Source organism: Saccoglossus kowalevskii, chromosome 11 (assembly GCF_978046115.1).
Source record: "Saccoglossus kowalevskii chromosome 11, keSacKowa6.1, whole genome shotgun sequence".
NCBI lineage: Eukaryota > Metazoa > Hemichordata > Enteropneusta > Harrimaniidae > Saccoglossus > Saccoglossus kowalevskii.
Genome location: NC_140651.1, coordinates 4,376,966 through 4,401,353, shown reverse-complemented (window position 1 = coordinate 4,401,353; position 24,388 = coordinate 4,376,966). Strand labels below are relative to the sequence as shown.

Below are 24,388 nucleotides of genomic sequence, written 5' to 3'. Positions count from 1 at the left end.
TACTAGAGTCTGTCAAACTCTACCAAAGTTTCTTAAAGTCTACTAAAGTCTCTCAAAGTCTACCAGTGTCTATCAAAGTCTACTAGAGTCTTGTATCTCAAAGTTTACTAAGGTCTCTAAAAGTGTACCAGAGGCTATTAAAGTCTTCTAGAGTCTCTCAAAGTCTTCTAGTGTCTATTAAATTTTACCAGAGTCCATCAAAGTCTACCAGAGTCTTGTCTACCTGAGTTTCTCGAACGTTTCCGTTTAATATACCCATTTTACGAAGATTAGCAAAATAAATGCATGTTTTTTTAAAGCATATGGCATTATAGAGGGGGCAAAGGTTATTTTCGTTCAACGTAATTGCAATATATTTTCGTTCGTACAACGTAAATTGAAAAAATAAATTCCGTAATTCTGTAATCACAGGCTAGACGTACAACGCAACATAATCAATCAAATATTTTGTTCGTACACTGTAAAAATGTGTCATTTTTCTTGGTACGTACAGACATTTACATCCAAATAAAAAAAGTCGTAAAGAATAATCCAGGGAAATTACATTTTCGAAACTGCAAAACGACTAGATGACACAATTCACTGCAAAATTAAATTTTCACTGTAAACTGTAAAAACGGCTTTTTTTCTTGTAAATTGTAAAAAGCCGTTTTTATTTCCCGTAAAACTGTAACAGCTACCCCCTTGTCCCCTCCATTATAAATAAATAGTGTGTATATTGATATGCATAATATACAACCTGGCAGTGACTTATCAACACACAACAATGATTTCCCTCATGTATTTTATTCCCAATAAGTTGTTAATTACAGATTGTATATAGATAGATAAGTAATACACCACAGAAAATATCACCAAGTATAGACAGCGTCCGCGTAAAGCTAACATGATTATTTAGTACGCAATATGTCTCGCGCAAGAGGTCAATGTACTTATAATGACGTCATGCGCAAGAGTAATGCAAAATATAATGTTATTATTACATTCAAAAAATTAAATGATACAATATTACGATTGTTGTTTACATGCAAGTTAAGACAGAGGCATTCCTTTGCTCGTGATTTTACTGAACTTATAGTGCGCCCACAAATAAGAAGGTATGCATGAACTTATGATGCCATTATAAAGTTGTTACTCTCCACTGTAACTTGTAAAACATTGTAATTAACCCACTTACATGAGTACATTCTTAGTCGCCTTTAAAGCAGGATTTTTACATGGATGTTAAGTTGTTGTCCAAACCTAGCATATATAGATCAATTGTTCTCTAGACTATGTCAGTGTTATAGTATGTGGCTTATATATGACATACAGAGGTTACCTCATAAATGGGATTTGATAGTATTACTTCTATATAACTATATATTTTCAATAACAATAACTAGCATAGTTATAACTAAGCCCAACAATCTATTTGATCCTTGACCTCATTCTAATATCAGGCATTACACTCATCACGTGTCAACTGAATGTAAATGTAATGAATGTAAATGGCGTATTGTCAATTCTTATCTGTATTAGCTAAGTGCAATTGTGGGTGATTTATTTCCCAGGGAGAAGGGGCTCAGAGGTCATAGGTAGGATCTAGTTAAGGAAGTAGAATATAGAATATAGAATAGAAGTAGTCCGACAACGCGCAATCTGGTCATGTGACAATTTTTCCTTTTATTGCTTATTAGTACAATCGTCCATGAAATCTACCCATGTGGTAGTTTCATCGGGTACGTCGTCATCACAATTTTCACACGTGGTGAGGCATCCCTGTGCATTGAATCCACTCAATTGATAGCCTGCAAGTCTGTTACAAACAAGTGTGCACAAATTAGTCGGATTGGTGCCGGCCACCAATGTGACTGTCATTAGAACTAGAAGAATATTGATCTTCATGTTTATCTAGAAATGAAATATATAATATTTAATACAGGATTATATATGGAGTGTATATACTGTGTTATACATTTTTATCAAAAATCGAGATCAGAAATTGTTTGCAAGTAGTAGATTATTGCAAGAAGGTGATGGTTCAGGTTATAAGCTAAATTATTCTCATCACATTGTAATATGTATATCCTTGCGCTCACCATATCATAGTATTACATACGGTAGCAATGACGTGAAGAATATTTCCTATTATTTGTTTTTGTGCTTTTTCTAACTAGCTGTATGATTTACTTAATTGAAATAGAATAAAAAAGTTAAATTACCGATGAATTTAGAACTACGTTTCTGTGGGGTATAGTTTCTTTTACAGAATCAGATAAGTCTCTTACTTCGAGTTGAAAAGCACGACTACTTTATTCCGTGGTCTAAACACTACTGACTCATGTCAGCCTTGACTTACACATGTGAAAAGTTTACATTCTAGCGGGAAATCTCAAGTTACAATAACATGATAGGCTATAAACTACAGTGACAAAATGCAAGATAAAGAATATCATACGATATCCCCAAATATGCTAATAACAGAAATCTGTTCCCAACATATATATCACTCACCTTTCGACAGTGTCTTGCGTTTATGTATCAATGACTCGTCTGAATGTATGTTTGTTACACAATGCAATCTGTAAAAAAGAATGTATATATCACAACAATCAGCTTATAAACCATAGACTAAGGCAAGAAAATGGCGAATTGCTTGCTCAACTGCGAAAGTGGATTCATGAAACTGAATAACCGATTTCTGAACAGGGGTATACGAAACTCACAAATTCCTGACGTCATATTTACAATGTGTTGTATATAGGAGATTTCAAGATAAGCTGCATTGAAGAGGATGACACGTGACCTTTGTGCAAAATATGCGCTCCAGATGGCGATCGAATATTACATGGATCACCACTCAACAAATGCCATGTGATATAACTGATTGTCATAAGCGTTGTACATTAATGTACACATCGTTTGGCTTTCACGTCACCCACAGGAACATCAAGACGATTTAGCAGTATTGACTTCCGTTAAACCAATGACAACAATTGTAGAAATTAATGGGTGTACGACTATTGCCAATGTATCACGTGGTCAGATAGCACGAAGTAACCTCTACACAGCAAAAGACGGGTGTCAGTATCTGCATTAGGGCAGATTTTGACTAGGTTTTCAGATTCCAGCTTACTAATCTCCAACTGTGTATTATTGTAATGTTTAATTCGCATGTAAATTAAAAGAACACACACAAATCCCTTAGGCAAGCAAGTCTTACCGGTTCTCATTACATGAGGCTACGAATCTTACCGCGATAAAAACAAACAGAGACTATTGTTTTCTTTTTTGAGTCGTCAAAACACGTAAGTAAAGAAAAACACTGTAGACATAGTTGAGTAGGGATGGTAACATGCTCATGCCCCCCCCCCGTGTGTGTTGGTTCTGAAGCAGTGTGAACATTTTGATTGCAGAGAAGATGAACAAGAATATGTTTTGACAGTGATTATTACGAGACGCTGTTTGTTAGTTGGGTACGATGTTCTTATCTTGTGAAACAGCTGTAAAAATTCAAACTATGTAGCGAGAGTGCATCGACATTATGTCACGGAGGATGCATATGTTCCTCTGTTGACGAGATTTACCTTTGAGTAAACAATGTTACAAAACAAATTTTGTTAAATCTAAGCTATCAATATGCAACCCATGTTTATATATGTTATAATGGCTTCGTAGGACTATGGTGCCTTAAAGCAAACATCACCGTAATCACGCCTCAGTCGCTATATTAAAGCAAAGATTTGTTCTTAGCAAAAGTAATGAAGATGTCCCCCGAGCCCTGAAACTCAGATTACAGTCACATTCCCTGCTTTATTGCTCATCCGCTTTCGTGTTTATTTGCCGACTTTCTGGTGGTCTCGCTTCCTCTGATCAATCAGATGTTGAAAATGACAATGTATAACATTTTTTCTATTTAAGACCTTTAATTCGTGACAGTTATCTTATTATATGCGGTCAGATCAAAGACACAACAGATAAAAGCTACGTTAGTATTCAGTTGCTATCATTCAATTGATGAATTTAAATATCTCGATGTGGCATATATTTTGTCACCGTCTATCAACATATCCATTTGAAAACAATAAGAAAGTCGATATTTAACCGGTGTTTTTGAACAAACAATGTCGGGATATAGGAAGATGAATTCAATAATCCCTGTACCGCCTGTTACCAAAATCCATTCAGGAAATCTACTCCGCATTCAAAATATTTGTCAAAAGACCGCGAGTATAAAAACGGGAAAATAAAAGATTGTGACCCAAAACGACAGGGGGGGGGGCAATCTGTGCATTTTTTTCACATACATTTCTAGGATTGGGTTGCTGTATTTTATTTTTCCTTTTTTATCATTTTTGTTAAAAAAATCATGAATTCCCGTGTATACCACAACAAGCTCTATTTCACTTAAAGACTCATATTTGGAACAGGACAGTCGAATCTCACAAGCATTGACAATGAAATGAGCGATACACAATTGTCACTGTTATACGTGTTTTTGTGTTATGTTTGCTGAAGTTATTTGAATTGATTTCATACCACAATTGGAACCTGTGATTTAATTGGTAAAATGTACCATCTACAACGATCTGTAACATATTGACATTATTATACAATGTTGTCAGAGAACGAACCGTAGTGTCAGGCAATTGTTTTCAAAGATGCGTTGATATTTATTTACACTTTTCTAATAACTAAGAAAATATATGTATACAAAAATAAATCAAGAGTTAGTTTATAATGATTATTATTTTTAAACAATAATTAAAACTTGTAATTGATTTTAATATTTGGAGTCCGTTGCATGATAACTGGTAACTTTGAATACATTTGTTTTAAAGGGCGGTGATCGTCGAGCCACGCATGCACGAAATATTGACACATACGAACAAAGACGGCAACTGAGTGATGCGCAGACCAACGAATACAAACAAGAGACGTCACCAAGATTAAACTAGGCAATTTCTTGGATGATCCACGAATATTCCAAAAAGTTGAATAGCACATCCAGATCAAACCTCGCGGTCTTGCCATTTGGAGAACGAACTGGATTCTGGGAAACTTAATGGTTATTAACACACGTGTACGTTGCGTGACAGCCACTGCCCTTCATGGATATGTTATCGTTTGTCACTTAGAAAGGAATATGTTTATCAGTATTTTTTGACAAATGAGTATGATCTGTAATTCTATATGTGAACTCTACCCCAGGTTGGTCAACACACTGCATGACGTACATGATATTAATAATAATAATAAATATTGGTATATATCATGTTTTTTAAATCACTTGATGCAGTTTGTGTTTCCTATCTTAGCTCATATCTTCTGGTGATAATCGTCCCGCGTTTACAAATATATGGAATCGGATGCTTAGTTGACAATCATATGAGCTAAACGATTGAAATCTGTTTTTTTTTGGGGGGGGATATTTATTTATTTATTTATTTGAAGATGCATATTAGCCACTCATACTATCATTGTTGGACAGGCACGGCTCCACTTAGAAATGAAGGAATGCATAATTAGAGCATACGTATGTATTTAGAGGAATACGCCAGTTGTTACGCGGAAACTACTCTTTAAGATAATAACAACGAGTTATTTTATGTGCACTGAGCATAGAAAAACTATACTTAGTCGGCAGTGTTTACCTTACAGTCAAATAGACGCACACAACGAAATACGTATCAACTCTCGTCTTTAGTCGGTCAGTCGAGTACTTTATAAGACACAGCGCCCTGGGGAAAAGTCTCCAAGACTACCGCAAGGCTGATTAAAGACTGCCTCTCTCGTGGTGTTCTCGCCAAGACCAACTAAAACTCCTTTATTCATTGTCAAAACCTTAACCAATTACAAAGCAGTATAAAGACTCTAGGGCGTGGCCTTCAATTATACAGCCAATCACACCAAGTACTGGACACGTCATATCTTTTAATTAATCGTTCACTACATTAATAACTACGAATACTAACTGTCAGAAATAGTAGTCCGAATAGCGACGGTTGTATCGTAATTAGTTCTAAATCACTGAGCCAAGTTCCGTACAGAACCTCGCATGAGCCTAAACGATGACAGATATAAAACACCCATTCACCTGTAACTAGGTATATAAGTCGGACAACAGATACGCGAAAACTAATTCATGACACGACAACCATGTCAAACATAAGTATTATATTATAGAAGTAACATACGTAAAATTTCCAATAACCTATCACTTGCGTATTTTTTCTTACGTCCAGTATTTAGCAATGACACTGCTTAAGTATATTGTATCTAACATTCATATATATATATATATATATATATATATATATATACCAGAATTCAGTTCTAGCTGGCATGACGCATATGTTACATTTTACCAGACAAAAAACATCATGTTACTGGTAGGACATTATTTTCGAATCATTATTATTCAGTGTGTGACCCGGAATCACCCTAATCATAGAATTGAATTCTGGGACACGTATGCAACTCATACATAACACAGAATAAAGAGTTGTATTTTGAATATCAAATTACTAGCTTTTGAATTAAAGTTGTCAATTAATCAGAATAATTTTTTTATTAAAAATGTCCATAAAAATGATACAAATATATAAATCTGTTGTTATATTTTGTGAAAAAGACATAAATATTTCAACCATGATGAATTTCTATTTGTTGTGTTTATCATGCTAGTATTTCCAAAATACATCTGTTACATCAAAAGCTGCATTCTCGAATGATGTAGTAAAATATGACAGATCTCAGCTGTCAAAATATATGTTAATTGACACAGGACCGTAACTCAGTCGATCTATTGCTATACACTATGTACTGGGCATGCTGTGCTGATATTACTGTTAATAACAGTTTATTCACAATGTTATGATGGACGTTTTAGTGCACACAGCTGAATCAGTATTGTCGTGTATACAGCGTTGAATGTTTTGTGTGATCAGATATTTACGTGGAATGGCATGGTGGTCGTGTTTTTACGTATGTAATACTGGGAGGAAATTATTTATATTATTATAAATTATTCAGACATCAGTGACAAAAATGGAAATTAACATTTGAAATTAACACTCACACGTCTTTGAAGTTCACCGACAAAGTTGCCAATTTGAAAGAAAAGAGCGTATCGTCTAGTTTTGAAAACCAAATACCACACATCGTCATCACATGTATTTTAGTTACAGAAATGAAGATGATTTAACTACACGGAATTGGCAATATTATAAAAGTTGACGAAACTGAAAAAAAATGCTGAAAATGTCCGTCATTGTTAAACCAGTTAGGTTTTGCTAAAATTCCACCCAAATTCCAAACAAATCTAAGGCTTATTTATTATGGCATTCTATTACGTTAAGTTCGAAACACAGGAAACAAAGTTGTTTCAAAATACAAGCGACTACACTCGTGGGGAGGGGCTACATGACACTGTGTCTAGTGGCTTTGGTGTTAATGTATTTAGGTAACATGATCTTGGCAAGAAGTAAAGGTGATTCATTACATGGCGTTTTGTTCTGTCAAAATTAGTCACTGTGTGGCGGTAAAGAAACGACTGTTACCTATGTAGATGTCAGACTCAATAATGTACGCTAGATATGCAAATAAGCACTCGAGTGAAATTTGAGATAAATATGGTTGGTGTATGTTCAAATAAACAGACGAATAGAGGCATTGTCATCGAAAACCATATATCAATGTACAGATCTCGTTAAGAAAATATGGTTATATGTATTTATAGAGGGTACCCTGTATAGCCATAGGTGTATCTTCAACGGGGCGTCGAATCTATGCCGCAGTTATTTCTACTCATAGCGACAGAGATATGGCACGGAGCTGTTAAGTGGGCAGTATATACTACTTGCATTGTTACAGGTTGGCCACAATTACAAGCGACATTATCTATATTACGAATGACATTATTTTAATGTAAATTGTATTGTATAATAGTAATATATATATATATAATAATTTAAATGCTATTATGAGCTATTAGATAAAATCAATAAAACAATTTCTGCATTTTGACATATATTTAAAAGCGAACAAGGTTTTACTATGCTCGAACATATTCGAAAATGTTGGACCTTCCTGTAACTTTTTGTTTTCCCATCTCCAGAACTTCAAATTAAGTCGATTTGTCGAATGTTATTTGTTTAATTTTTTCATTGATTGAATAATGGATGCATACTCAATAACTAACATGCCATTTATTGTTCATAAGGGAATATTAACTCGACGATAATAGCGATCGTTGTACCTATTCAAATTTATCAAATTGAAAAGGAAATAATTTTTACTGCACATGCTATGTTATTGCTTCATACGCTCAACATAACTCCGACCTTACCTACTTACCACAATAAAATTATATTCCTATCTTGCCATTTATTAATTCTCTGTTTATAATGACGGATAATTCACATCACTTATGATGCTGTTGTGGGCAATATACTACTATACATTAGCTCAAATTGGGCCAGAAGGAAACATGTGAATCTCATTGTTAACAAAGTTTAAGGTGACACGATTTAGAACTTATAAATACAGAAAAAAAATCACCGGTTCTTAGTGAAAAAAACCTAACATTGTTTTCATAATTATGCACAGAAATTGTAAGATGACGTCAAATTAATCTGATATTACACACATGGATAAACTTGATTTGAACTTGCCCTTGATAGTTTTAATCATCTTTCTGCAGTATTATACGTAACATATTTTTGTTAGATGAATTTTGAGAGATGTAAACGAGGATTGATACATCACACGATGTATCAAGTGAAATGTTATATCATGCCAACATGTTATATTTTATATCAGCACATTTTATTATTAAATGAAATGTAATATCATCCCAAAATGTTATATTTTATATCAGCACATTTTATTATTAAATGAAATGTAATATCATTCCAACATGTTATATTTTATATCAGCACATTTTATTATTAAATGAAATGTAATATCATTCCAACATGTTATATTTTATATCAGCACATTGTATTATTAAATGAAATGTTATATCATGCCAACATGTTATATTTTATATCAGCACATTTTATGTATCAAGTGAAATATTATACCATCCCAAAATGTTATATTTTATATCAGCACATTTTATGTATCAAGTGAAACATTATACCATCCCAAAATGTTATATTTTATATCAGCACATTTTATGTATCAAGTGAAACATTATACCATCCCAAAATGTTATATTTTATATCAGCACATTTTATGTATCAAGTGAAACATTATACCATCCCAAAATGTTATATTTTATATCAGCACATTTTATCATTAAATGAAATGTTATATCATCCCAACATGTTATATTTTATATTAGCACATTGTATTATTAAATGAAATGTTATATCATCCCAACATGTTATATTTTATATCAGCACATTTTATTATTAAATGAAATGTTATATCATTCCAACATGTTATATTTTATATCAGCACATTTTATTATTAAATGAAATGTTATATCATTCCAACATGTTATATTTTATATCAGCACATTTTATTATTAAATGAAATGTTATATCATTCCAACATGTTATATTTTATATCAGCACATTTTATCATTAAATGAAATGTTATATCATCCCAACATGTTATATTTTATATTAGCACATTGTATTATTAAATGAAATGTTATATCATGCCAACATGTTATATTTTATATCAGCACATTTTATTATTAAATGAAATGTTATATCATTCCAACATGTTATATTTTATATCAGCACATTTTATTATTAAATGAAATGTTATATCATTCCAACATGTTATATTTTATATCAGCACATTTTATTATTAAATGAAATGTTATATCATTCCAACATGTTATATTTTATATCAGCACATTTTATCATTAAATGAAATGTTATATCATCCCAACATGTTATATTTTATATCAGCACATTTTATTATTAAATGAAATGTTATATCATTCCAACATGTTATATTTTATATCAGCACATTTTATTATTAAATGAAATGTTATATCATTCCAACATGTTATATTTTATATCAGCACATTTTATTATTAAATGAAATGTTATATCATGCCAACATGTTATATTTTATATTATCACATTTTATTATTAAATGAAATGTAATATCATCCCAACATGTTATATTTTATATCAGCACATTTTATTATTAAATGAAATGTTATATCATTCCAACAGTTATATTTTATATCAGCACATTTTATTATTAAATGAAATGTTATATCATGCCAACATGTTATATTTTATATCAGCACATTTTATTATTAAATGAAATGTTATATCATTCCAACAGTTATATTTTATATCAGCACATTTTATTATTAAATGAAATGTTATATCATGCCAACATGTTATATTTTATATCAGCACATTTTATTATTAAATGAAATGTTATATCATGCCAACATGTTATATTTTATATCAGCACATTTTATTATTAAATGAAATGTTATATCATTCCAACAGTTATATTTTATATCAGCACATTTTATTATTAAATGAAATGTTATATCATGCCAACATGTTATATTTTATATCAGCACATTTTATCATTAAATGAAATGTTATATCATGCCAACATGTTATATTTCATATTAGCACATTGTATTATTAAATGAAATGTAATATCATCCCAACATGTTATATTTTATATCAGCACATTTTATCATTAAATGAAATGTTATATCATGCCAACATGTTATATTTTATATTAGCACATTGTATTATTAAATGAAATGTAATATCATCCCAACATGTTATATTTTATATCAGCACATTTTATTATTAAATGAAATGTTATATCATTCCAACATGTTATATTTTATATCAGCACATTTTATCATTAAATGAAATGTTATATCATGCCAACATGTTATATTTTATATCAGCACATTTTATTATTAAATGAAATGTTATATCATTCCAACAGTTATATTTTATATCAGCACATTTTATTATTAAATGAAATGTTATATCATGCCAACATGTTATATTTTATATCAGCACATTTTATCATTAAATGAAATGTTATATCATGCCAACATGTTATATTTTATATTAGCACATTGTATTATTAAATGAAATGTAATATCATCCCAACATGTTATATTTTATATCAGCACATTTTATCATTAAATGAAATGTTATATCATGCCAACATGTTATATTTTATATTAGCACATTGTATTATTAAATGAAATGTAATATCATGCCAACATGTTATATTTTATATCAGCACATTTTATTATTAAATGAAATGTTATATCATTCCAACATGTTATATTTTATATCAGCACATTTTATCATTAAATGAAATGTTATATCATGCCAACATGTTATATTTTATATCAGCACATTGTATTATTAAATGAAATGTTATATCATTCCAACATGTTATATTTTATATCAGCACATTTTATCATTAAATGAAATGTTATATCATGCCAACATGTTATATTTTATATCAGCACATTTTATTATTAAATGAAATGTTATATCATGCCAACATGTTATATTTTATATTAGCACATTGTATTATTAAATGAAATGTAATATCATCCCAACATGTTATATTTTATATCAGCACATTTTATTATTAAATGAAATGTTATATCATTCCAACATGTTATATTTTATATCAGCACATTTTATCATTAAATGAAATGTTATATCATGCCAACATGTTATATTTTATATCAGCACATTTTATTATTAAATGAAATGTTATATCATTCCAATAGTTATATTTTGTATCAGCACATTTTATTATTAAATGAAATGTTATATCATGCCAACATGTTATATTTTATATTATCACATTTTATGCATCAAGTGAAATGTTATATCATGCCAACATGTTATATTTTATATTATCACATTTTATTATTAAGTGAAATGTTATACCATCCCAAAATGTTATATTTTATATCAGAACATTTTATGTATCAAGTGAAATATTATACCATCCCAAAATGTTATATTTTATATCAGCACATTTTATGGATCAAGTGAAATGTTATATCCACGACAAGTTTCATTTATTATTTTTATTTAACAAATTATCGACAACTAAGCCGTTTTATGACTGAAATCTAAGCCTAGCAATAATTTATTCAGACAAACCATCCCGAACATGTGTGCATTACTTATACCACGTAATGTTCATCGCCAGTGTTTAGTTTCAGTGTGTTTTTATCATTATTTACAATTGTTACCTGATGAATTGATTACTGAATAATTTACTGATTTAGTTTGATGTCAGTATATACATATATAAAATGATAACACAAATCTCTCCGTAAATACCCGATAGGTATATCGAACGTCTCCGATGTATTAAATATATATAACAAGGGATAAGCAACAAAAATATACCTACTTAATGAGTAATTATCAAACATTTTATTTTTAGTATATTTATTAGTAAGAGTAAAAGGCTCATCACAATAACTGCTAAACAAACCAAACGCAAATCGTCTATAACACCCAATCAGAGGACGAAAATAAAAGGGAACATCGTCATATTAGTGTTCATCACATGTATGCCTGCTACAAATGGGTGGCTACAATCTAAGCTTCACAGTCGACAAACTGAGCATCAGAAAAAAAATCATGCGTCATTTGAAATATAAGCTATAGTCGACATCGATAGAAAAACTTTAAACTACAAAAAAACTCTTAGATTACAACGCCAAAATAGGTGTGACGCACCATGCAGCGTTTGCTGTATTTCGATTCGCCGATTTGAGTTTGACACCGTGACGCTTCAACAGATTAACCAATATTCTGGTTATGTGTGTGTATAAATGTATACATGTTTGTTTTTAAATATACATTGACAGAATTTGAATATTGTAATTCGTATATATACGACGACAAATACAACGCAAGCAAGTGGATCGCCTAAACATACTTCTTATTTTAAATTAAGAGCTCGTCCAGTGTTTTTTGATATTTAACTGCGAACTATCCAATATTAAATTCTCCTAAACAGATTGCGTATGAACACAAATCTAATATAATCCTAATTACACTCTTTGGAGTTCAGAATTTAATCTCGTGATTGATAAATTGTACAATATTACCATATTTGGCGAATCAAGTGAAACACTATGGCCGCTTAGCCAGGTGACATACACCGCAATTACTAAACACGCATGCATCACATGTGGGCTTACAGAATCGTGTCACAGCTTCATGAGATAAAATATGAAAACTGAATACTTTTTAAATCAACAAGAGCGGGCATTTTACATTGTGGATATATTTTTGAATGGATCAATGAATCGATTAAACCATATAGTTAGATTGGGAGAATGATAATATCAGTGCTTTCGTGACTTCCAAATTACATAAGTCAAACATAATTAAAATTTGAACGATTTGGGTTTGATCATCGACGTGGATCCGCCCGAAATGTTGCCGCGCGTCGCCAATAGTTAACCCACCTCTACACCATAATGGTCACTGACATGCTCACACGATATAGCGCGACCACGACTATCTTGATTAACACTCCCAATGTAACGCCGTGAATATCCGAGCCTCCACGTACCACATAAGTTAGGAGATATAACTTACCGGAAATATTTGTGCTCTGTTCCTTCTCGTTGTCGAACCGATGAGTGCAGCAATACTGGTATGGAAACGTCAGTTGATGACACGAATGTTTTGAATACCAATTGATTTAATTTGCATAATATCAACGTCATCACGGCTGTGGGCCACATGAAGAGAATTCAGTGATGCATATTTATAACGCGCACGTACGGTTTCGTGTCAGCTGTACGAGACTTATTTGCACCACGCAAATCTATTCATGAAGCAACAGGTAAAGAACAATAATGGAAACAAATCACGAATCTAATTAGAGGTTATAAACGGCAAGCGTCGATATTCGGTAGCAAATATAAGACCAAATAAATTTACATATTTGGCGGGAAATATACAAAGATCTCGTAAGAGATGTTTTATTCTCGCTACTAAATATCCAACTTTATTTTTGCATACTCGCTCTTGCCTTAAGTGTAGCGCTATCACATGGGACGCTAAAGAGCTACGGGCTATGACAATCACCAAATAGTGTTATCATTATAGAAACATAATATTCAAATTGGAGATATATTACTTTAATTTGAAATATATTAAGATATATAAAGATGTTGTTGTTCACATTAAAAATCATCAATGTCATTACTCCACAGCATATGACGATCTGGTGGAATGTCCCGGATCGATATCTTCGCTCAGCCGGAAGGTTAGGATTACCCCCCCCTCTACAGTCGAAAGCATTATTGTGAAAACAATTACTGCTTGATATTCTGGAAATATATTTTAAACATATGGTTTTACTAATTTTAAACGTTTTATAACAGCATTTTAACAGTTTATGTAAAATGCGCTGGTATGTACGTATACATCGTTTTGTAAAGAAGTATTTAAAAATATTATTATTAGGATTCCTCAGATTATGACAGGACTATTGACAGTCGAAGAGATTTATTTAACCACTAACACAATCATGGCAAATGCAAATTTATTTATATTCGGAATTCGAGTGGGAAACGTATCTATAACACAATTTTCTTTGTTCAATTACGACGCGCTATGATTGGTTATACTATATATCCGGTCTTTTGTGATTGGTCACATAAGGGAGACATATGATTGGGTAAGAGGATGTGGGCCGAACCCGGAATTGTTGTATGATGTTCCTCGGGCCTTCAAAATAAACATAAATCATAAATAAAAATCTAATAAATTGTACAATTAAATGATAATAATAAACATTGAAAACAATTGTAGCGATGTGGGATTTATATGCGATATATCAATAGAAAATAAAAAGCTATGAACATTACAAAAATGTAGAAAACGAATGTCATAAAGTAATTGGAAAAGTTTACCAACATAATGGGCACACTGTGTACGTTGTGTAGAGCGCAATCCACAAAGATTAAGCATATAGAAGCGAGACACAAGAGGTTTGTTTTGCCGAGAGTACACGAAATCTAGCAAGTAAACAATGCAAAGTTCGTAATTGCGATTCTTTGCGATTCACATCTACCAAAACAGACTACAGGCACTATGAGTGACAACGACAACCGCACACACGAAGGTTTTCTCGCAAATGTCACAATATCCTGGCAACATTTTTGCAATAGTAATCATTATTATACATAGAACACAATTGAATTTATTCGTTCGTAAAAAGCCATACATATGTGTTCGAAGGTTCACGAACGCTTTCTTATTTGACGTAACATTATGTAAATCATAAAACACACCTGGCAGATTCCATTGTCCTTCCAGAGTTGTACTGTCAATACTGAACATGGCACATTTTCAGTCCAATAATCAGCATCAAGTGTCATTATAAGGCCCACCGCATTAAACTACTGTAACAGTGTATTATTTGATTTAGAGCCGTTTCCACGTTCAATAGTGTACTCGCTCACAGCTCACACACTATCTGCATGGAGTCGACACATTGTCCAATATGGCGCTTTAGATTGTACATTATTGTTATAATGAAATGAAAAAATATTCACTAAAACATGAAAATATTTGCTAGAACGCATATGTAACGTTCGATCAAATATATATGAATCATAGCAGACCAGCGTCCGGACCAACATGAAAACATTATATTATAGTATATAGTATCCCCCTGACCAATAATATCAGTTCATTACCTCAAATATGCACAAAGGTAGTATGACTATAGTACGATCGACCCGTAGAAAAGACATATGTGTTACTGTATTGCCTATGTGCATACATTGCGGTATTCTTGTAGTAACCTGATAGTATTGGTCAAGGGAACACATCATACAACGCGCAATGTTGTCTTTAAACATGCGTTCTCATGCTGGTCCGGACCCTGATCCGCTGAGACGCATCTATATCTGACTGAACGTTGGGTAAATGGGACACAAACTAGTTTAACATATTTAGTATTGAGTTACAGACAACACTCTATAAGCGTTGTTTTTTATACTGACCTTCATTCAATAATCGTAATGGTCCTCCCGTGTTTCTTGCACGCTACATTGCTTAATGTGCTGAATATGCCCACAATCCTGTAATCCCGAATAAATCATGGTTGCAAAAAAGCTAATAGTACAAACATCGTTAAGTTTCGTCACTGTACGTGCAAAAAATACGCCAATATTATAAAATTCTATTCACGTTAGCATAATAACACTGTATATGCCAGTAATCCCACACATATTAAGGTAAGTACTAAATGCGTGATTCTTCCGAATATGTAATAAAGTTTTTGCATTTGGGACTGCGGGATTACACCACGTAACAATAGTTCTAATTGTGGGTATTAATGTATTCCACTGATCACGGAATAAGAGATGGATAATTACAGTACATTGTACAATACACGCTATGATTGGTTATACTATATATCCGGTCTTTTGTGATTGGTCACATAAGGAAGACATATGATTGGGTAAGAGGATGTGGGCCGAACCCGGAATTGTTGTATGATGTTCCTCGGGCCTTCAAAATAAACATAAATCATAAATAAAATCTAATAAATTGTACAATTAAATGATAATAATAAACATTGAAAACAATTGTAGCGATGTGGGATTTATATGCGATATATCAATAGAAAATAAAAAGCTATGAACATTACAAAAATGTAGAAAACGAATGTCATAAAGTAATTGGAAAAGTTTACCAACATAATGGGCACACTGTGTACGTTGTGTAGAGCGCAATCCACAAAGATTAAGCATATAGAAGCGAGACACAAGAGGTTTGTTTTGCCGAGAGTACACGAAATCTAGCAAGTAAACAATGCAAAGTTCGTAATTGCGATTCTTTGCGATTCACATCTACCAAAACAGACTACAGGCACTATGAGTGACAACGACAACCGCACACACGAAGGTTTTCTCGCAAATGTCACAATATTCTGGCAACATTTTTGCAATAGTAATCATTATTATACATAGAACACAATTGAATTTATTCGTTCGTAAAAAGCCATACATATGTGTTCGAAGGTTCACGAACGCTTTCTTATTTGACGTAACATTATGTAAATCATAAAACACACCTGGCAGATTCCAATTGTCCTTCCAGAGTTGTACTGTCAATACTGAACATGGCACATTTTCAGTCCAATAATCAGCATCAAGTGTCATTATAAGGCCCACCGCATTAAACTACTGTAACAGTGTATTATTTGATTTAGAGCCGTTTCCACGTTCAATAGTGTACTCGCTCACAGCTCACACACTATCTGCATGGAGTCGACACATTGTCCAATATGGCGCTTTAGATTGTACATTATTATTATAATGAAATGAAAAAATATTCACTAAAACATGAAAATATTTGCTAGAACGCATATGTAACGTTCGATCAAATATATATGAATCATAGCAGACCAGCGTCCGGACCAACATGAAAACATTATATTATAGTATATAGTATCCCCCTGACCAATAATATCAGTTCATTACCTCAAATATGCACAAAGGTAGTATGACTATAGTACGATCGACCCGTAGAAAAGACATATGTGTTACTGTATTGCCTATGTGCATACATTGCGGTATTCTTGTAGTAACCTGATAGTATTGGTCAAGGGAACACATCATACAACGCGCAATGTTGTCTTTAAACATGCGTTCTCATGCTGGTCCGGACCCTGATCCGCTGAGACGCATCTATATCTGACTGAACGTTGGGTAAATGGGACACAAACTAGTTTAACATATTTAGTATTGAGTTACAGACAACACTCTATAAGCGTTGTTTTTTATACTGACCTTCATTCAATAATCGTAATGGTCCTCCCGTGTTTCTTGCACGCTACATTGCTTAATGTGCTGAATATGCCCACAATCCTGTAATCCCGAATAAATCATGGTTGCAAAAAAGCTAATAGTACAAACATCGTTAAGTTTCGTCACTGTACGTGCAAAAAATACGCCAATATTATAAAATTCTATTCACGTTAGCATAATAACACTGTATATGCCAGTAATCCCACACATATTAAGGTAAGTACTAAATGCGTGATTCTTCCGAATATGTAATAAAGTTTTTGCATTTGGGACTGCGGGATTACACCACGTAACAATAGTTCTAATTGTGGGTATTAATGTATTCCACTGATCACGGAATAAGAGATGGATAATTACAGTACATTGTACAATACACGCTATGATTGGTTATACTATATATCCGGTCTTTTGTGATTGGTCACATAAGGAAGACATATGATTGGGTAAGAGGATGTGGGCCGAACCCGGAATTGTTGTATGATGTTCCTCGGGCCTTCAAAATAAACATAAATCATAAATAAAATCTAATAAATTGTACAATTAAATGATAATAATAAACATTGAAAACAATTGTAGCGATGTGGGATTTATATGCGATATATCAATAGAAAATAAAAAGCTATGAACATTACAAAAATGTAGAAAACGAATGTCATAAAGTAATTGGAAAAGTTTACCAACATAATGGGCACACTGTGTACGTTGTGTAGAGCGCAATCCACAAAGATTAAGCATATAGAAGCGAGACACAAGAGGTTTGTTTTGCCGAGAGTACACGAAATCTAGCAAGTAAACAATGCAAAGTTCGTAATTGCGATTCTTTGCGATTCACATCTACCAAAACAGACTACAGGCACTATGAGTGACAACGACAACCGCACACACGAAGGTTTTCTCGCAAATGTCACAATATTCTGGCAACATTTTTGCAATAGTAATCATTATTATACATAGAACACAATTGAATTTATTCGTTCGTAAAAAGCCATACATATGTGTTCGAAGGTTCACGAACGCTTTCTTATTTGACGTAACATTATGTAAATCATAAAACACACCTGGCAGATTCCAATTGTCCTTCCAGAGTTGTACTGTCAATACTGAACATGGCACATTTTCAGTCCAATAATCAGCATCAAGTGTCATTATAAGGCCCACCGCATTAAACTACTGTAACAGTGTATTATTTGATTTAGAGCCGTTTCCACGTTCAATAGTGTACTCGCTCACAGCTCACACACTATCTGCATGGAGTCGACACATTGTCCAATATGGCGCTTTAGATTGTACATTATTATTATAATGAAATGAAAAAATATTCACTAAAACATGAAAATATTTGCTAGAACGCATATGTAACGTTCGATCAAATATATATGAATCATAGCAGACCAGCGTCCGGACCAACATGAAAACATTATATTATAGTATATAGTATCCCCCTGACCAATAATATCAGTTCATTACCTCAAATATGCACAAAGGTAGTATGACTATAGTACGATCGACCCGTAGAAAAGACATATGTGTTACTGTATTGCCTATGTGCATACATTGCGGTATTCTTGTAGTAACCTGATAGTATTGGTCAAGGGAACACATCATACAACGCGCAATGTTGTCTTTAAACATGCGTTCTCATGCTGGTCCGGACCCTGATCCGCTGAGACGCATCTATATCTGACTGAACGTTGGGTAAATGGGACACAAACTAGTTTAACATATTTAGTATTGAGTTACAGACAACACTCTATAAGCGTTGTTTTTTATACTGACCTTCATTCAATAATCGTAATGGTCCTCCCGTGTTTCTTGCATGCTACATTGCTTAATGTGCTGAATATGCCCACAATCCTGTAATCCCGAATAAATCATGGTTGCAAAAAAGCTAATAGTACAAACATCGTTAAGTTTCGTCACTGTACGTGCAAAAAATACGCCAATATTATAAAATTCTATTCACGTTAGCATAATAACACTGTATATGCCAGTAATCCCACACATATTAAGGTAAGTACTAAATGCGTGATTCTTCCGAATATGTAATAAAGTTTTTGCATTTGGGACTGCGGGATTACACCACGTAATAATAGTTCTAATTGTGGGTATTAATGTATTCCACTGATCACGGAATAAGAGATGGATAATTACAGTACATTGTACAATACACTGCAGATGTATTCATCAATATTCAGAATTAATTTAACGTATCTTAGGAAATACGTTTGAATTATTTCATCACATTCTAAATATATTTATAAAAGATTTTAGTTCGTTTATTTTCATCTGGACTCGTTACACTACTAATGCTATCCCTATGCATCAAAGTGTTTATTATGTAATTGTATTTAATTGTAATTTGAGAAGTCAAATAAATTGTATACTAGAGGTAACATAGCAAATATTTGCATAAGATTTGCCGTATTAAATTTCAAATGAGTTTAGTTTCCTCTGTTCATGTTTCTATAAATCACATTTCAATTAATCATTTTGGCAACGAAAATCGCACAATGTGACGACAAAGCAATATGTGATTTTCAAACCCGACATTTATAACGTTTAATTGGATACACAAATTTACAAATGAGTGTAGGTCATCCTAGTTATGCTTAAACTATAGAGACATTTTAAATAGATCAAAAAAATGGAAGACAATATTTTTAGGCAATATGACCAGAACATAGAAGTAATTGTGACACGGTTGTGACATGCACGTCAAATCACAGAAACCGTTATGGGAACACGAGCTGCTTTTTATCACCATTTTATGATATTTTTGTAACCATGTAAAACTGAGCCCAAGTCACATGTGTGACACATGACGTGGTATTTAGTGAAGATAATATCATACAAATTGCTGGTAATGCAAGTGTGGCCTCTTTGCAAGTACATGCTTTGATTTGTAATACCTTTCATGTTTGAGCACTATTACAGTACTAAACAATACCAACAACATGATGCAGCCCATAAAGGTTTTACAAGGAAATTCAGAGTTGAAATGCGAAAATGGTAAATAAATACAAATATAATGATGCCATAGTGACGATGTTCCCGCAATGGTCTGATTGTGCATGACGACTGTCACAACAGATCACGCTGTATAAGGCGATTTCAATAATTTCGCTCATTTAACTCCATCCTTAGCACATAGTGTTTAGCACATCATCGACTCACAGGACACATGGCTAAACAATTACCCTATATGTATTTTATGACTTTTGATACATAAATATTGGCAATGCAAATGTCCAACTATCAGCAGTCTAATAATTTTCATCAAAACGTACAGTTAGATGTATGATTCTTTCACTAGAATCAGAAATCAAATATTATATTATTTTTGTACTAAGAGTAGGTAATGGATTCCATAACGAGATTTATGTTATGGATCCTTTTAATTGTCATTATGTTCTTATAGTCACATGAAGGCAACCACTCTAATCAACTATGTAGTATGACCTAGATGGAATACTAAGCTTGTGAGGGTGAATGAAAGCACAACGACCGCAAACATGTCCAACTACACAACTGCACATATGTAGAATTGAGTTGTTATAACGATGATGTAACTTCCATGTCATATATATACAACCTACATCACAGTGGTGATGTGTCAATACTATGCATATAGAGGTATTTGTTTCCTATGACGACGGGGTGAATTTATTTCAGCATGTAGCCTTTTACGAATTCGAGATTTTATTAAAAATGTATTATATATTATATTATCTTGACATGGCCAAAAACGTGAAAGTTAGTATTACATTTGTAATATTTGTAAAAATGTTTATGAATTTTGTTTCTATAGACACGTTACATACGAGGAAATGTGTCAGAGATAATGGTATTTCCTACAATAATTGCAACTGTTATAGAATTACCAATCCCGCCAACACAAACACAAACACTGACTTGACCGCACCCCAACACAACTGAAACAACTGACACATGTAAATGGGCATCACGTCATAGTTTAGCGGATTCAACAAATATTATTATGTTAAAACACAAGATACTTCATAACATCATCAATAATAAAAAGGTCATAAATTGCAGCATTGATCGAAACAATTATATGAAAAGTACATTTTTTTTTAAATCGAATAAATTCATCCCATACAAATTCAAGTTCCCGAGTTATAATGCCAGCTACTGTCCAATTATATGATTAATGTATGTGACCTAAATTTGCCGAGCCAAGCCGCGTCATGCCACGTTCATAAACATACACATATGGCTCATTTATTAAAATGTACGTAATACGAATAGTTACAATGTTTCCGTAATGCTTGTTTGCCAACTAATACCCTCGTCACAATTACAGTTAATTATCATCATGAGTGCAATTTAATACCATCATACTCGAAATGATATTTAGTTCAGTTATTTTTTCGTCATAGAATAAAACCCCTTTGGTCAGTATAGGAGTGTCACCATATTTGATCGTTGCGTGCTTGTATTTCAGTTGATGCGTACATTCGTCACGGGGAGAGTTCAGATTTATCAAATGTCAAAGCAAGCTGACACACGTAGCAACGATGCTGAACAACTCACTAGCTCTCAAATTATATTTCCTAAATAATAATGGGTTGACCTTGCTAGTCGCCAGCTGACGTAGGTGGCTAATTTGTATATGTCAATTGAGTACAGACAGTTCATCCCAATAGGTTACCTTCTTTTAAGTTTTTCAGCATAATGACATCTGAGATTTCCATTTACAATTTGTGTATTCTCGTTAGTTTGTATATACGTGTATTAGTTATTTTGTTAAACCTTCAGAACACGGCCATATTACCTTTCACATTGTTGTCCTAGTGGTCACAGATGGAGACAATTTAATGCCGTCATGAAACCAGCGGGTCATTATTATTTATTTACCGTAAATAAATAATTAAAACAGTAATAAAAACATTATGTAATAAGAAATATTTCATTACATTTCTATATTCAAATAAATCACTTGATGAAGAACGCCGCATACATAATTTCTTCAAGTATAAATTAATTTCATTATGGGAACTTTAAGCATATTAATAGTGCTTGCACTTAAATCCCCCTATGATCACGAGATTAAACTCAAAGATTTTCGTAGTGTTATAACCATTTCTATTATTACACTTTAATGAACGATTAGTATCGTCATAATACATATGTCTTTTATTGTTGAAAAGATTAAACTTTTTTCATATTATTTTTTTACCAGACAAGATTGTTACTAATTTTATTTTATTTTATATTAATATCACACATAGATTTGACGACAAAGCATCTAAACAGAATCTGTATTGTGTTAATGTCAGATATTACAGGTGCCGCGAGAGTGAATGTTGTATGCGTGTAGTGTGCAATACATCGGTCTAATTATAGTAATGACACAGATACGTATAGACGATGTAGCTAACAGTTCCTTGACCCTTGCATGGCGGCAGCAATTATGGAGGAACAACAAATCACTGGTTGGAAGTTACTTAGCTGGGATTTCTAAAATAGGAAGAAGAGTAGGTAGGAATAGCTCTTCAGAACATGAACGAGTTTAGGGTAGCAGAAGCTCTTTCAATAAATACTGTAAATAATGTATAGTGAACCGTCAAGTTTTATACCATAGTCACATGAATGCTATTTGTTGTGAAGCTGTGTTATGTGACAATATCGATCAGTTGTCGAGATGTCTGATACGGCTAAATAACAATGAAGTGGAATTGTGTGTGTTTATTGCAGGCAGCGTGACTACCAGATATTCGCCGAGTTGTACCGAATTTAGCAATGTTGGGTAGGCATGACAAATATTGCAGTTTGTGATTTCGAGAATTGAAACATTTTATTTACTTTTGAAATGGTTTCCATAATTTAACACACTGTCCCGGTCAGCATTCCAACCTACACATGCGTGAGTGTGTATGAGTATAATAGAAATATGTCATCACTTGTTGTTCTGATTTGTTACTAACTAAATTGTAGTTCGGGCGCTTCAACTGTAATTTTTCACTTTAATAATAATATGGCAGTTTGTGTCATGTCAATTTGGCTACTTTTTGCGACACATGTGACGTTGTTTTTTTTTAGAAATGTTACCACAGCAACCTTAGCAGACAACTAAACACTTGACAGTTCTGTCATGAATTAGTTTTCGCGTATCCGACTTAATTAGTTGATTATTAGCTAAATTGCTGTGTTATGTCTGTCATCGTTTAGGCAGGCGAGGTCCTGGACGGAACTCGACTCAGTGATTTGGAACTAATTACGAGATAACCGTCGCTATTCAGACTACTATTTCTGACAGTTGGTATCCGTAGTTATTAATGTAGTGAACGATTAATCAAAAGATATGACGTATTCAGTACTTAGTGTAATTGGCTTTATGATTGAAGGGTACGCCTTAGCGTCTTTTTACTGTTTTGTAATTGGTTAGAGTTTTGAAAATGAATAAAGAGAGTTTTAGTTGGTCTTGGCGAGTACAGCACGATAGAGGCAGTCTTAGTCCAGTCCTGGAGGGTCTTGGGGCGAGCCTTGAGGCAGTCCAGTCTTGGGCTAGTCTTGGGTCAGCCTTGCGATAGTCTTGGGGATTTT

General features: G+C 32.9%; 1 long non-coding RNA gene across 1 annotated transcript; it reads right to left on the bottom strand.

The window, feature by feature from the left end:
- Positions 1-1,640: 1,640 nt before the first annotated feature.
- Positions 1,641-13,717, bottom strand: LOC102802696 (uncharacterized). Its single transcript, XR_438134.3, has 3 exons — positions 13,587-13,717; positions 2,497-2,564; positions 1,641-1,893 (listed from the first exon to the last, which is right to left on the bottom strand). It is a non-coding gene; the product is annotated as an uncharacterized LOC102802696 (long non-coding RNA).
- Between the last annotated feature and the right edge of the window lie 10,671 nt (positions 13,718-24,388).